Below are 15,927 nucleotides of genomic sequence, written 5' to 3'. Positions count from 1 at the left end.
TCAATAAATAAGATTATTATGCAAAAAAGTTGACCATTTTACTTCCACAATGTCATTAAAAATATAAACTTTAGATCAGAAATATATCGTATCATTCGACCTTGTCATGTTTAATTGTATAAACAACTTTCCTTTGATATATTATTAGATTAAAACCAATATTTTTAGCTTTTCCACTTTATTTTTATTTGACCAGCGACCGGGTTTCGTCGTTACCGACAAAAATTACGTTAAAAATTACGTTAAATTACGTTAAAAAATTTCGTCGTTACCGACAAAGTTACCGCTAAAAATATTTGTTTTAATCTAATAATAATAATAATAAAACCCTTATCCGCACCCCAATGGTGCATAGGGCACTGTGTCATATAAACGCAGTGTTATCTTGATCGTTTACACATGAAGGAAGGGAGATCAGCCCTCCGCTTCAGGTAGCAGTCCATGGTAATATTGAATAAATATTACAGTGAAAAAATCACTTATATTTATTTTACCCCCCTTGGGAATCGAACCCGGGACCTCCAGAACGGTAGCCGAGTGTGCTGACCATTACACTACGGAGGCGGACATCGGAGACGAATCGGAGACGAATCGGAGACGGCGGAGACGAATCTAATATTATATTAAAAATGCAATTCCATCACGAAGTGTCAGTGGATAATATAAAACTTTCCTTTATTTTAATTTTAATGATAAATTTTGTAAAATATGCACTAAATACTTTTGAAACATTTTTGCATTTTGAGAATCAGATATTTTGTGCTCGTGTAATAATTTGTATTGAGAATGTTGATGTGATGTGACAATTTATGACAATACGATAAATAAATTGTATATTTTTTGCATCTCAACGTAGGTTATATGGAAAAACCCTGAGATGAAGATCGGCAGCAAGATCAAGATATACAAAACTTGTGTCCGACCCATCATGACGTATGGAATCGAAAGTAGAGCAGACACCGCTGCCACAAAAAACACGCTTAGAGTGTCAGAAATGAAGACTCTGAGAAGCATAACAGGCAAGAGTCTTCGAGATAGATTGAGAAATGCCAAGATCAGGGAAATATGCGAAATCGAAGATGTCGTTAGGTGGGGAAGGCAACGAAGAAGACAATGGTATGCGCTTGTGAGGAGAATGGAACCATCCAGACTCCCCCACATCGCATTGTACGGCCAACCCCATGGTAGACGACTCCCGGGCAGACCACCAAAGAGATGGGCCGATAGCTGGGAATCGACGTCGCAGGAGGCTAATCCCTCTTAAAAACAGGCCGTAAGGCCTACAATAAGAAGAAGAAGAAGAAGAAGAACATAGGTGAGAGAGAATATGGAAACCTGAATATTTTCAGGGCTCATGACTTGTCATAGGCTGGTAAAGTGTTCACTTTACAAACATGCAATATTCATAAATTCTACGTTTGATTGACAACCACACAACTTACATTTTTGGAACTCCTAGATATATCGATCAATTTCGTGACACGATGCAAATGAGTTGGGCACACTCAAGGGTTGTATTTTTTTTATTTTAAATTCTTTTGCATTTCACAATAAATAATAATTATAAGAACCAAAAAAAATATTATTTTTACAAAAAAGATCCCACAAAGGCTGTCCACCCTGTGTGTGGGTAACCATTTTATTTTAGGTTATAATAAGATGGTTTAGACATGTAGAACAAAAGAGTGAGGAAAGAACGGTAAAACAAATTTATGAGGCGAATGTAATTGGAAAAAGGAGCAGAGGAAGACCGAGAAAAACTTGGCACGATCAAGTATGCCGAATACTTGAAAGTAGTCAGGTTAGGAGCCGAAAAAATCGGCGGGTATGTACCATATGAGGAGATGCATGAACGTGGAAAAGGCGAAGAATGTTTGCAAGGACAAAGTGGTGTGGCGTTCTATTACTACCCCTGCGGGGAAGTGTCGTGATGGTTAGTTAGTTAGTTAGTTAGTTATAATAAATGGCACTGGCAAGAATACAGTACATATCAGGAATAAAAATAGATTAAAAGTGCTAATATAAACTATTTGATTTTAACAGAAAAACGAGAAATCAAAAATATGGAAATGAAAAAATTTATCAAATAAATTGTTGTTTGCAATAATGTATATTATGAAATATATAAGGAAATTCTTATAATTATCTGTAAATCTCCCGCCCGTTCTATGCCAAAATATCGCGTGTTTCATTTGGCTACAGATAGGATGAGTTTTCTGACAACTATTTCGGGGTTCAGCACGCATGCGCACGTCTCTGGAAGTACTAATTTAGCAGAGTCCTCGGGATAATTCCAAACGGAAAATAATACAAAATACAGGCACATGGACATACAGACAAACAGTCATGTAGACATACAAAGGTTCAGACATACAAACACACAGAGTACAGACACAAACAGACAAGCATGGACATGCGGACATTATGGAGGTAATAAATAATAAGAGGGGAGCGAGCAACAGATGTGGACATACATTTTGCAAGAAGTATCTCAAGCCATTTCGATATATATTTATTTTATAGATACATACATTTTTAGTATATGTATTACGGCTCTTTAGGCATGACCTGTGTTGAGCCGAAATACTTACATGTAATACATTTTTATTTAGGTATTATTGTAATAATATATTTTTTTAATTATTAGATTATATACATTATATACAATAGATACAATAACAATTTACAGTATAACGGTTTTACAATAAAATAATTACACCTGGACTTTAATTAATTCACTTTCTACCTTGTCCCTTCCAACGAGAAACAAACATCGACGGACACGCAGATACTTTGTGGCACATTTTACAAACTTAAAAAATCTTAAAATTAGGTTTTTTCACGGAGTGTGTGGAAGTTTTTGGTAAGGGAATGTAATTAATTATGAGTATTTAAATGTTTTTATTGTTTTAGAATTTAATAAACCCTGATGATAACAAGGTTCTTTTCAAAACGTTAAAGTGTACTAATAATAAAAAAAAGTGGTTAAAACAAAGTTGTTTAGTTTCATAAGGTTTTCAATATCCCTGTCACTGCCAATCTAATTAATACAAGTTTGTAAATCCACCACCAAATTTTCTAGAAGCACCCCGGTGTAGTAAAGTAGGGTAGGTGGTGGTTGCGTTTTTGTCTCAAAGCAAGAAATGGCTGACGGTTCGCTATGTAACACAGAATCACAGTGACATATGATCATCCGCCATTACAAAACATGTCGCGGGGATGTAACTTTATAATATAGTGCGTGATTTGTTCAGGGAATATGTCATCGGCTTCATGCACATACCTCGCATCTTCAGAGCAGCCTGTGTTGTGCTTGAACAACCAAGTACAGCAATGTGATGTATGCATATTCATTATATCCACCTACATCAGTGGTCGGCAAACTTATTAGCCAAAGAGCCAAGTATGCACATAACAACTATTGAAAATAATCAAACTTATAACACATGAGGACAAAACAAAATACACGTGGAGCCGATGAACAAAACTAATTTTGGAGTAAGGTCCTTACAATATATTCTCCATACCCAAATTAACCAGCTGCCTGACACAATGTATAAAATTGAACCCAGTCAGGGATCCAGAATAAATGAACTGAAAAAATACATTATGGAAAGATGTTTGTCTTAGTGATTAGTTATATTTTCTCATTTGTTTCTCATTACACATGATTCTTTCCAAATGTTTTTTTTATATGCTTATTATTTTTTTCTGAATATTGTTTTAAATTTTGCCCTAAAAAAGTTTTGTTTAATTTGGTATCTTTTTTATAACTTTCTTATTTGTATATATGAACCAATTTAGAAACCTTGTTCTTGAATCACTAGAACTTCACTAGAGACATCTATTGGTGAGATGTAAAGAAGCTTTTTACTAAGCAGAAACTCTTATATTAGTATGTGAGATCCGAATCCTGGATTATAATCACACACATGAGAAACGCCAGAAAATACCATTTTCATTTTTATTATTTAAGCTTATAATTTGACCAGATAATTTATTTACAACATTTTGAGTGTGTCCAGATACTTGTTCACAAAATCTGGATTATCTCCAATTACAGGAGTTATTTTCGTATTATTTTTGACATCTCATCAAAGATGAAGAAGAATATGGAAGTCTGGGAATTTACGGGGCTGACGACCGTCATAGGCTGGTTTAAGTGATCACTTTACACACGTGTAACATTCACCAATTCTACCCATTATTGACAACCACACTACTCAAATTCTTGGAAGTTCTGTATATATGAACCAATTTAGAAACCTTGTTCTTGAATCACTAGAACTTCACTATAGACATCTATTGGTGAGATGTAAAGAATTATGTAAGATTTCTTATTTGTGTTTCAGTCTTGTAAACATTAATCCCATTTCCCAAAATGAGAAATGGAAATTATTCATCGGAAATATTATATACATGACTTAAGTATGTACTTTTAATAAAAAAATAATTTAATCACTCTAAAGAGTGATATCAATTTTTATCTTATAAATAAGGAGTTAGTTAATGCATTGATAAAAAATATTTTTTTAATGTAATATCTCCATTATCTATAACATGGGTCGGCAACCTTTTGTTGTAAAAGGGCCAAATATTTTTCATGGGGATCAGTGCGGGCCGCTTTTGCAGTAGGTATACATACAATATTTATGTACAAATATTTTAGTTTTAAAAATAAAACGCTAAGTGTATATTTTAACGACATTTATTGTATTTAATATAATCAATGAGATTCCTTTCGCTCCCTTTCTCGCTTCCTTTCACTCGATTGTGTATAATATCGTCCATCATGTGCGTTGCGGCGAGAATCTCGCGGGCCGCACCAAGATGTCTCGCGGGCCGCAGGTTGCCGACCCATGCTCTATAAGAACACTACTTAATGCGAATAATGTCCTTGCATCTCATTTGAAAATTTGATTAAGTCAGGTTTAAAGTCGTTGCAGATTCTGACCAATAAGACAATTTCTCAGTTTGCATTTCATAAGATTGAGTGTATACAAATACTTGTTCACAAATCTGGATTATCTCCACATAGGAGTTATTTTTACATATTCATACAACGCTGTATTGAATCAATGCCATGCCTTTGATGTTTTTTGTTTCTATTTTTTTATACTTCTTATAAGGGAGTCATAACATATGTTTGACTGGTAATACTATGATGGCGTCTATGTATAGTATAGAGTACATCGAGTAGAAGGTTTGCCGGCGTAATAATTAATTCATTACATTCCCTTGACACGCAGAAATGAGTCATTTGCGACAGACGAATGTCTTTGTATTTTTACTTTATGTGACAGCTTTGATGAAGACATCACTCTCTACTTAACCCTTTGCAAGCTACTAAATTCTGAAATGATTTTTTCTTAATTATTTGAAGAAAAAATATCCCATAATATTTTTAAGGGATTTCGAAGATTGACAGTGGAATCACATGGGGTAACAGTAATAGTTTTACAATAGAAATCTAAATATTCGAATCAATTGAGACTAGACCTCATCGGTAGTCGAAAATTCGAAGAATAGGATTCTTTTTTCGAAAAATGGTATATTTCAATGTATGTGTGTTAAAAAAATGAAGTAAAAGATTAAAAAAGAGCTTTTACTTAATGAAAGAAAAGGACACATTTTTAAAAGTTTGAAAATATAATATTTATAGAAAATATTTAATGTTTGATAATATAATGTAATGTTTTAAAAATAAATATCAAGCGACTTATCAAACTTTTTACTGTGCAACAGATCCTATGAGGTAAAACCTGAAGGTTTATTCTCCATTTGAAAAATATTTTGTTTATTTCAAAAAATAATTAAACAATTAATTAATTAATACCTTTTCTTCAAAATGCAAAAACAACACTTTCTGCCCTGTAGCGGGTAAATATTAAGTTAAAAATATGCCACTTTTGCTGGGTTATAGTACATTTTTTGGGCATTCCGAAAACATAAACAACTGAAAATTGACGATTTTTTATTTATGACGTTCTTGAAAGGAGTGAGCGATATTATGTCTCTCTGCCTACCCCTGTGGAGAAGCGGCAAAATGGCTAGTTGCTTTCGTAAGGAATGTTAAACATCTTCTTCTTCCTTCTAAATAGACGGGGAATGCCAGCTGACACGACATAGCTTTGAAAGTCTTCCAGGTGGTCTTGTTCCGTCTGGGTTTTCTTGAAGAGCAAGTCTTATTTCTTGCATTCTATTGACATGGGCATTCCAGAATCATTTTTACCGTCTTCTCCATCTCACTATATCCTCCGCACTACACATTTCCTCAATTTCCGTGTTCCTTATTTGGTCTCTTAACGTATTTCCGGTTATTCACCTCAATTTCCTGATTTCTGAAGTTCTTAGAAGAGATTTGATTCTCAAAACTGTATTAAATACTTTTACTTACCCTTACATCATTCCCCAAAAGGTTAAAGAACCATTCTGTAACAATAATTAAAGCAATAATGGACTAGCTTTTTGATATTAAAAATAATACTTGTAATTAATATGTACAAGTACTCGGTACTTACGCAATATACACATGTGTACTAGCCCAAAATTACTTTTTAATTGTACCATTAGTGACATAATTACACTATTTATTAATTGACTCCGCTTAGCTGTGAAAAATGCATCCGACACATGTGTTTTTCTTAAATGTTCGAGTGGCTTTTAATATCGGTAATTATCTCAGTACTCGTCCGACCGCAATGGCTTGTTTAGTTAAAAAGACATTAATCAAATATGATCGTTATATTCATTAACGTCTGTTTATTATGGAAAATACGTTAAAATAATGATGAAATATAAAAATGAAGAAGAATATGGAAGTCTGGGCATTTACGGGGCTGACGACCGTCATAGGCTGGTTTAAGTGATCACTTTACAAACGTGTAACATTCACCGATTCTACCCATTATTGACAACGATACTACTCATATTCTTGGAAGGTCTATATATATGAACCAATTAAGAAAACCTTGTTCTTGAATCACTAGAACTTCGCTAGAGACATTTATTGGTGAGATGTAAAGAAGCTGTTTTATTAAGCAGAAACTCTTATATTAGTTTATAAACTCTTATATTGTTTACATTTTTCAAAACCGGACTGCCGGACGGTGAAATCCCGTGTAGTGGACCATTGCCCTAAGGATCCCATGACTTACGATCTTTCATTTGGCTGGCTTAGGTAATCACTTTGTACACTTGTGTAACGTTCACCATTCTGCTAATTATTGAATATCCATATTGCATCAATTTTTGTAAATATGTACTCTTGTTGGATTCCTTTCGTATGTTGGTTGTTATTTAGGAATTTCGGTTGACAGTGATCATAATCATATGTTTATATATGTACATATAGAAATCAGATGAGGAGTTGAAGGGGAGATAGAGACAATCCAAAAGAGTATCTTGTTACCCAATTGTATATGTTCTATAGAATAAGTCACATCAATAAAAATGTATTAATGGCGGCGACATTTGTTGCATTTCTTACTGTTACGTAACATGTTACACATGCAAAATCAAACATAACTCATGGCGGATAGCGTGTTGACAGCTGCTGTCACATAGCATTTTCAATATTTTCGATTGCACTGTTGTTTCATTGATTTTTAACTGCACTAACATTGTAAAGTTACACATGAGAAATGTGTATGTTCTATATTCTTTATTTTCCATTAAAACCATCTCAGCTATTGCTACTCACAGCCGGGTACAGCTAGTACTAATATAATAGTTTCCATTCTCCTGTTATAATGTATTCTAAGAGGGTTTTCAGATAATGACGTGGCAGCTTTAGTCTTTGTTCGAATGATTCCTCAAATCAATTATTTACATCCTCTCAAACTGAGTTGGAACACTGCCAATGGCACACCACCTCTCGTCATTAGCGCACCGAGGAGACCAGCTCCACACCCTGAAATTATAATGCTCTACCTTCAAAAAATTTTAAGAAACAGAAAAATATTTTTTTGTTAGATTTATGTTTGGCACTGACATTTCTTTGTGGATATTTTATATAATAAAATATCTATTTAATTTTTTACACAAATATTTTATCTGACCAGTAATAGGGTTTCATCATTAGCGACATCATTAGACTTTCTCGTCTCCTGTATATACAATATAACGTGGTAATAATTTTGTAAATTGGGTGTAAATAATATGTAAAGTGGGTGTATAATAATAAAATAAACAATGTGTTGCTTTGTAATTAAAGTAAATAATTAAAGTTTATTCTTAATTTATCTTTATAATATTTTTCTATCTATCTATCTGATTCTGACAGTTCAGAATATTATATTTTTTCTATCGGATGTCGTTTGTTTTATTTTGTGCGACGCATGCGACATCTGGTGGTAGAACTGTTTTATGTAGGTACTATTTGTAAGTACTTAATAAAATGTATAGGTAGGTACCTAGGTATTTTATTACATATATATATATATATATATATATATATATATATATATATATATATATATATATATATATATATATATATATATACATATATATATATATATAAACATATATATATAATACGTTTATATAAATACCTTTAATTATAAATATAAATACGTTGAACAATAAAAATATGATTTCTTTTAAACGCACATATCCGTGCAACATATATCATTCTAAAAGTATAAAACACGGACAGCTCGACGCGAGAAAGAAAGTCTCAATACAACAGTATAAAAACATCAAAATTAATTTTTGGATGTATGCCAAAAGAATCCCCGATTATCCCAATCGCTTTATACATTTAGTACCCCGAGTTTTGACACGACTGGTATTATTTATTCCTCTCCCAATTAAAATTCTTCAGGAGGATAATTTACTAAAAAAGGACTCTCGTGTAATAATATATTACACACGAAATGGCATCACATACTGAAGGGAATCCAATAAATTATGGGAAGTTTTCACATTTCAACGTAGCAGTTTTGATGTAACGTCATTAGCAAACCCCTTTATTAATGTGATACGTCAAATTATTGAATACGGGAACTTAATTCTTCTCTCTCTTGCATTCTTCAAATTAATCAACTGGCGAACTGGGTGCTTTAACCCCTAATTAAAAATTTAAAGAAATGTTTAGGGGGTGCAGAACGGAAATACGGGACAATAATTTTATAGAGCATGTTATTGAACGGAAGAAAAATTATTTCCTTACAGTTTTTTGACGTAAACCTTTGTAGGATAGAATATCCAGCTGTCTAAAATTTTACATATAAATATTTAAGTGACTTTTTAAATAAACTTAATAACCATTACTTGAACAGATTAAAAAATAAAAACTTAGTGAATACCACATTTTATTTAAATCTATTTTGACATACATTCCGGATCACCCTTTTGTTCAAATCCTTCTTTAACAATTTCTAGAAAATAATAAAAAATTGCAATGTTTTAATGTGCACAAATATTTTATCGCAAATTCTATATTTGAAAAAAAAACACTTGTATTTCACCACTTCTTCACCTTTTTTTAACCACTAGTTTCGACAGCTTTGTTTCCATCTTCGGGTCTAAATATAAATTAAAGCATAATTAATACTCTCCTTATTATTCATCGTTCACATTGTGTAATACGACTTCAATAAACACTAATTCATGACTACCGGTTGCGGAGTAATAATTCCATCATCAGGTAATAAAATAAAATTATTACGGTCTGACATTCAAACAAAAAATTCAAAATATTGACAGAGAGAAAGAAGGCAAATGAATCACAATGGGAATATTTTCAAAAGTGGACTTCAAGTCCGTTTGCATGTTAAGTGATTAACCAGCCTATGACAGGTCATAAGCCCTGTAAATAACCAGACTTCTTTATACTTCTTCATCTTTGTCGAGATGTCACAATGTTAAATATGTTGTATGTCCTAATTCGACAGATTTTTCTCAAAATAAGACCGTATTATACCGTATAAGAATGTATTTTTTTTCCATATTTAATAAAACGGGCTCGGTAGGTTTACATTATTTTAAGGCTTTAGGGCATGTTTTGAGCATTCTTTCAATTTTGCAATCCCTCTCAAAGTTGCTGGACTTATTTACACACCGATAAACTTTCTCCAAGTCTGGGGGGGAGTGAAAAGGTATGAGATAGAGGGTTGCTTAGAACGAGGGACAATTGTAACAGGGGTAAGTTGGGATATCAAAATACTAATAAACTGCTTTAATTTCAACGTTTTTTTTAAATTACAGATGTAATCTGTTAGCAAAGAGATATTTTTAATAGATTTTTGAGTATAAAATGCCAACAAGTTTAACAGTTGATTCTCTCAAGGCTGAAACGTATAACAGAATGCGACCCAGACGTGTCTCAGCGCATTTTTTAAGAATATAAATCGGAATTAGATTTTTATAAGAATATGTATTGAAAAAACATTTTTTATGTATATATTTTTAAATCCTTGCCTTTCAAGAACTCTTTTCTTTTCAGAACTACATAGATATTTTGAAGAAAAACTTATTTTTATAATACAAAAACAATGTTTTAAGCAATAACTTAAATTTCGTAGAATGCTTTCTGAATTTAAAGAAAATTAAGTTGCGATTTATCGTATGTAAGGGCGTAATATTTGTGCTTTTTCTTCTTCTTCTCCCCCTTGTTGTAGGCCTTGTGGCCTATTTTTAAGAGAGGGGTTAGCTTCCTACGATGTCGATTCCCAGCTATAGACCCATCTCTTTGATGGTCTGTCCGGGAGTCGTCTACCATGGGGTTGGCCGTACAGTGCGATGTGGGGGGAGTCTGGATGGTAATAAAGTAATATTTGTTAAATAAAATAACCTTGAATTGGTTATCAAATTAAACTATCCATCAAACCTCATCCCTTGGTTTTTTCCTCTACCTCCTTCCCTAAACTCCCTTCTTCCTTTGCCGTTCTTATTATCATCAATTTGTAATTTTCATAAATATTTTACATTATTTAAAGTAGTTGCTTTATGAATACAGCAGTTAATTTAAATTTATGATATACTTATTTTTCTTTCTCGTTTGTACTTTATGTTCAAGCACTATCTACCCTCTGATTGCAAACAGCTATATAATGTACCAAACTTTTTGGTACATTATATAAAATAAAAAATAAAAGATTCATCTCTTTCAGAACCAGTCTGTTTATCATATAATGTACATATATGTATCATATGAACAAAAATCCTTCGAACAACATTTTGAGTGTGTTCAAATCTCCAATTAGAGGATTTATTTTTTTAATGTTACAGGTGTGTAAAATGATCACTTAAACCAGCCTATGATGGTCGTAAGCCCTGTAAATGCCCAGACTTCCATGTTTTTCTTCATTTATGTAGAGATGTAAATAAATATTATCACACATCTCAAACCTAGATCAAAACTGTATCAACTCAAAAATTATGATTTTTTGATTCTCACTTATTCGATTCTACAAACGAAGACGAATATATCAATTTGTCCTTATTTATTTTTCAAAATATAATTCTATATGTTCCTTTTGGTGAATAAAATAATTCGATTCTCTCTGCCTCACCCTTCGGAAGCGGCGTGATGGTTGATTAGTTAGTTAGTATGAAATGTTTCTATGTAAATATTCTTTGTATGCATTCGTAAAGGAAAACAGGAAACTTCAATTACATAAGGCGACATTATGATACGTTTTTCATCTCTCGTGAAAAAACAGTTTTTTTGAGTTGATACTCTTTTGATCTTGGGATGCGATATGTTGTATCATAAATGCTATCAATAAGTTTATTATAAATTGATTACCATTTTTATTATTATGATAAAGTTATTTATCAATTGGGAGGTTGTTTTAACTCACCCTGTGTTTCTCTTAGTACAGGAGGGGTGAAGAAAAAAATAAATGAGAAACTTGGAGCAAATAAATAATATAAAAGTAAGGGAAGAAAAGTTCTGAGGAATATCATCATCAAAGTTTTATTTCATCACAGTCTTCCCCGCTGGAATCATACGCTGGAAGGATTTTCACTGAAAGAGAGGGACGCGAATTCGGTGCGAAATGGTTTTCAGGTGACGAAAATATTATTTTTCCTGAAAGAACACAATTTTCTGAAATATTCACAACACACTTTTCATATGTACAAGATTTATACAGTAAACAGTAAGTTTGTTGTATTTCAAACATTAAACTAAATAATTAATATTTTAGCTGACTATATAAAAGGACCTTTTTTCTTTTTTGATAAACCTAAAAACTCTTCAAGGTAAAACAAATGCAGCTTAAAGACATTCCATGAATACAAAAAAGATACATTTTTTACTAATAAATAATAATAAACAACTTAAAGGCATTGCATGAATACAATATAAGATACATTTTAAAGTTCTATAAAACAATAATACAACTTAAAGTCATTGCATGAATACAATAAAATATACATTTTATGCTTATAAAAAAAAATACGACTTATAGGCATTGCATGAATACAATATAAGATACATTTTAAAGTTTTATAAAAATAATAATACAACTTAAAGGCGTTGCATGAATACAATATAAGATACATTTTAAAGTTATATAAAAGCAATAATATGTTCAACTTAAAGGCATTGCATGAATACAATAAAATATACATTTTATGCTTATTAAAAAAATAATATGACTTAAAGGCATTGCATGAATACAATATACATAAGATACATTTTGTTATATAAAAATAATAATACAACTTAAAGGCATTGCATGAATACAATTTAAGATAAATTTTATACTTTTATAAAAAAAAATATAACGACTTAAAGGCATTGCATGAATACAATATAAAATACGTGTATGTGTGATAAATGTTCGAATGGTGAAATAAAAGAAGAATGCAAGGCGGAGAAAAACATTATCTATAAAATTAAGAGAGGTGTGTTGAGATGGTTAAGACATGTGGGACGAATGAGTAAGGAAAGAACGATAGAACAAATTTACGAAGCGAATGAAGTAGGAAAAAGGAGCAGAGGAAGACCGAGGAAAATTGTGTGGATACAATATAAAACAAATGTTACACTAATGAAATAATAATTCGACCTACATACAGGCATTACATGAAAACAATATAATATACATATTATCCTCATATAATAAAAATACAACTTACAGGCATTGCATAAATACAAAATGAGATATATTTTATCCTTTTGTTTATACCATAAATGAAAATGTACGTAATTGGTCGTTTGTTTTAAATCTATAATATCCTCAAGTAAAGTATTGATCGATTGCTTAAAAATTATAACACAACTTGCTTAATGTCACAGGCAAAACACATTTTGATAGCAATGGCAGCGCCACCTATTGAACGTCACAATAAAGTGGTGCTCATGGCGGACAGCCTGCTTCTTGACAACTATTAAAATATATTTTTTTACGTTTAAGTTTTACTAAGTCAATACTACTTCTTAAAATCGATGCATTCCGCATCATTTTAAAACACCGTAACTAAAAAAAAATTTAACGAAAATGATGCAGAATCCATCGAAACACGTGTCACAGTAGATTTTAAGAAAAAGTGGTATTTACTTAGTAAAACTTAAATTAAAAACGGATAGATTTTACCACAAAGTGACTGCCGAATTAATTAATGAAACAACTAAAATATTGTTGAATTTCAATAAAATGTAAATGTGTGATTTCTCTTTTCTTTCATTCACTTTGAACAGGGTTAGCCACGGCAACGTGCGGTTTAAAAGCTTGTCGAGTCTGAAAATAAATAAAAAATATTAAATAAAAATCTACCCCACTGCGTATATTCTTTAATATATTTTTATCATTGTACAATATTGTCTATTTTCTTTGGAAACCCTCCCTTAACCTTCGCATAATAATGATTCTTCTATAAAAAGCCTCGAATAAAAAAAGTTTGGTATTAATAAGCATCAAAACGCCAAAGGCTATACGTTTTCCCAAGGCAAGGCAAGGGCAGCGTTGAAATTTCCAATTTGTAATCACGGTCCGTACCTACCCGACACTTCATCCCCCACGAATATGATCCTATTTTAATCTGAAACGCTCTTTTGAAATAGGCGGCAACCGCAATGAAAATATGTATCCCCCACGTATTACGGACTATGAAATGGAATTTATATCAGAATTATAACAGTATCAACTTAAGATGATACATCTGTGGAATGAGAGGAATCTAAGAATGTGGAAGTCTGAGCATACCAGAGCTTACGACCTGGCATTCGGGATAGTAAAAGTGATAACTTTATACACGTATGTAATGAAAACATACCCTCTTATTACGGACTATAAAATGGAATTGAAATCAGAATTATAGGTTTCTCAATTTGAGATGAAGAAGGAATGTGGAAGTCTGGGTATACCAGGGCTTACTACCTGGCATTTGGGATGGCAAAAGTGATAACTTTATACACGTATGTAATGAAAACATACCCTCTTATGACAGACTATGAAATGGTATTTATATCATAATTATAGGTGTCTCAGCATGAGATGATGATGGAATGTGGAAGTCTGGGCATACCAGGGCTTACGACCTGGCATTTGGGATGGCAAAAGTGATAACTTTATATACGTATGTAATGAAAACATACCCTCTTATGACAGACTATGATATGGAATTTATATCATAATTATAGGTGTCTCAGCATGAGATGATGATGAAATGTGGAAGTCTGGGCATACCAGGGCTTACGACCTGGCATTGAGGTGGCAAAGGTGATCACTTTATAAACGCATGTAATGAAAATATACCCTCTTATTACGGACTATGAAATGGAATTTATATCAGAATTATAGGTGTCTCAGCTTGAGATGATGAAGGAATGTGGAAGTCTGGACATACCGGGGCTTACGACCTGGCATTTGGGTGGCTTCGGTGATCACTTTGTACACTCATATAACATTCACCAATCTACCCATTTCTGAACATCCATATTGCATTTATTATTGAATGACGCATATATCCACTGTTCTTGGATTCCTTTCGTATGTTTGACGTTATTTGATAGACATCGAATTTTCGCCTGTGGCGCCTTCAGTTGAGAAAGCATATAGCTGATTCCAATTAAACATGGATGAGATTCATTCCAAATCTATTCACAAATAATTTTAAAGTTTATTTGGCTAGTTGATTATTTTATTTTTTAAATTTATTATATCATATTTGCATTATTTTCTTATACAACTATTCAAACATCTATGATACATCGTTTTGACGTGAATTGTCTGAGAGAACGCATTTTGACAGCATACAGTCTACCATCATCCTTATTTGCCAAATCCATGCTTCACTTTCATACATTAAGATTGGAACTAGGACTCCATTCTGCACTGCCAGTTTAGCTTTCGACGAAAGACTTGGACAAGAATTTTATAAATAAAATTCAGAAAGGTTTGTTAAGATTGGTTCAAAAAATTTATGAGGCGAATGTATTTACTATAAGAAGCAGAGGATGACTGAGGAAAACATGGCATGATCAAGTATGTCACATACTTGAATGTGTATAGGTCAGAAGTCGGAATAATTGGCGGGTATGTATGAGGAGATGCTTTAATGCGAAGGGGGTAAATACTGTTGCAAAGATAGTTATATTCTCTCTACCTACCCCTGCGGAGAGCGGCGTGATGGTTACTTAGTTAGTTTACGTTAATGTTTGATTATTCAATAATAATAAAATATTCGAATATTTATTTTAGATATTCTAAAATATTCAAAAATAGATTTTCGAATCACAAGAAGGATTCGTAAGGCGATATTCGTCCTCATATTATGAAATTCGAATATGTCGGATATGTATCCAATGAAAATCCGACTTTATTCCAATTTTGAAATCAGCAATTCTGATTGGGCGTCTCAGGTGTCGCCGATACGGGGCAGGTCGGTTTCCGTTTCCTAGTTTGCGAATTTCTAATGACCGTTGAGCGAGGCGGTAACGGTTATGACCGAGGATAAAGCGGAAAAACG

This window comes from Brachycentrus maculatus, unplaced genomic scaffold (assembly GCF_059751285.1).
Source record: "Brachycentrus maculatus isolate JH-2025_06_01 unplaced genomic scaffold, ASM5975128v1 h1tg000627l, whole genome shotgun sequence".
In the NCBI taxonomy this organism is placed as follows: domain Eukaryota; kingdom Metazoa; phylum Arthropoda; class Insecta; order Trichoptera; family Brachycentridae; genus Brachycentrus; species Brachycentrus maculatus.
Note: the sequence above shows the minus strand (reverse complement) of the source record.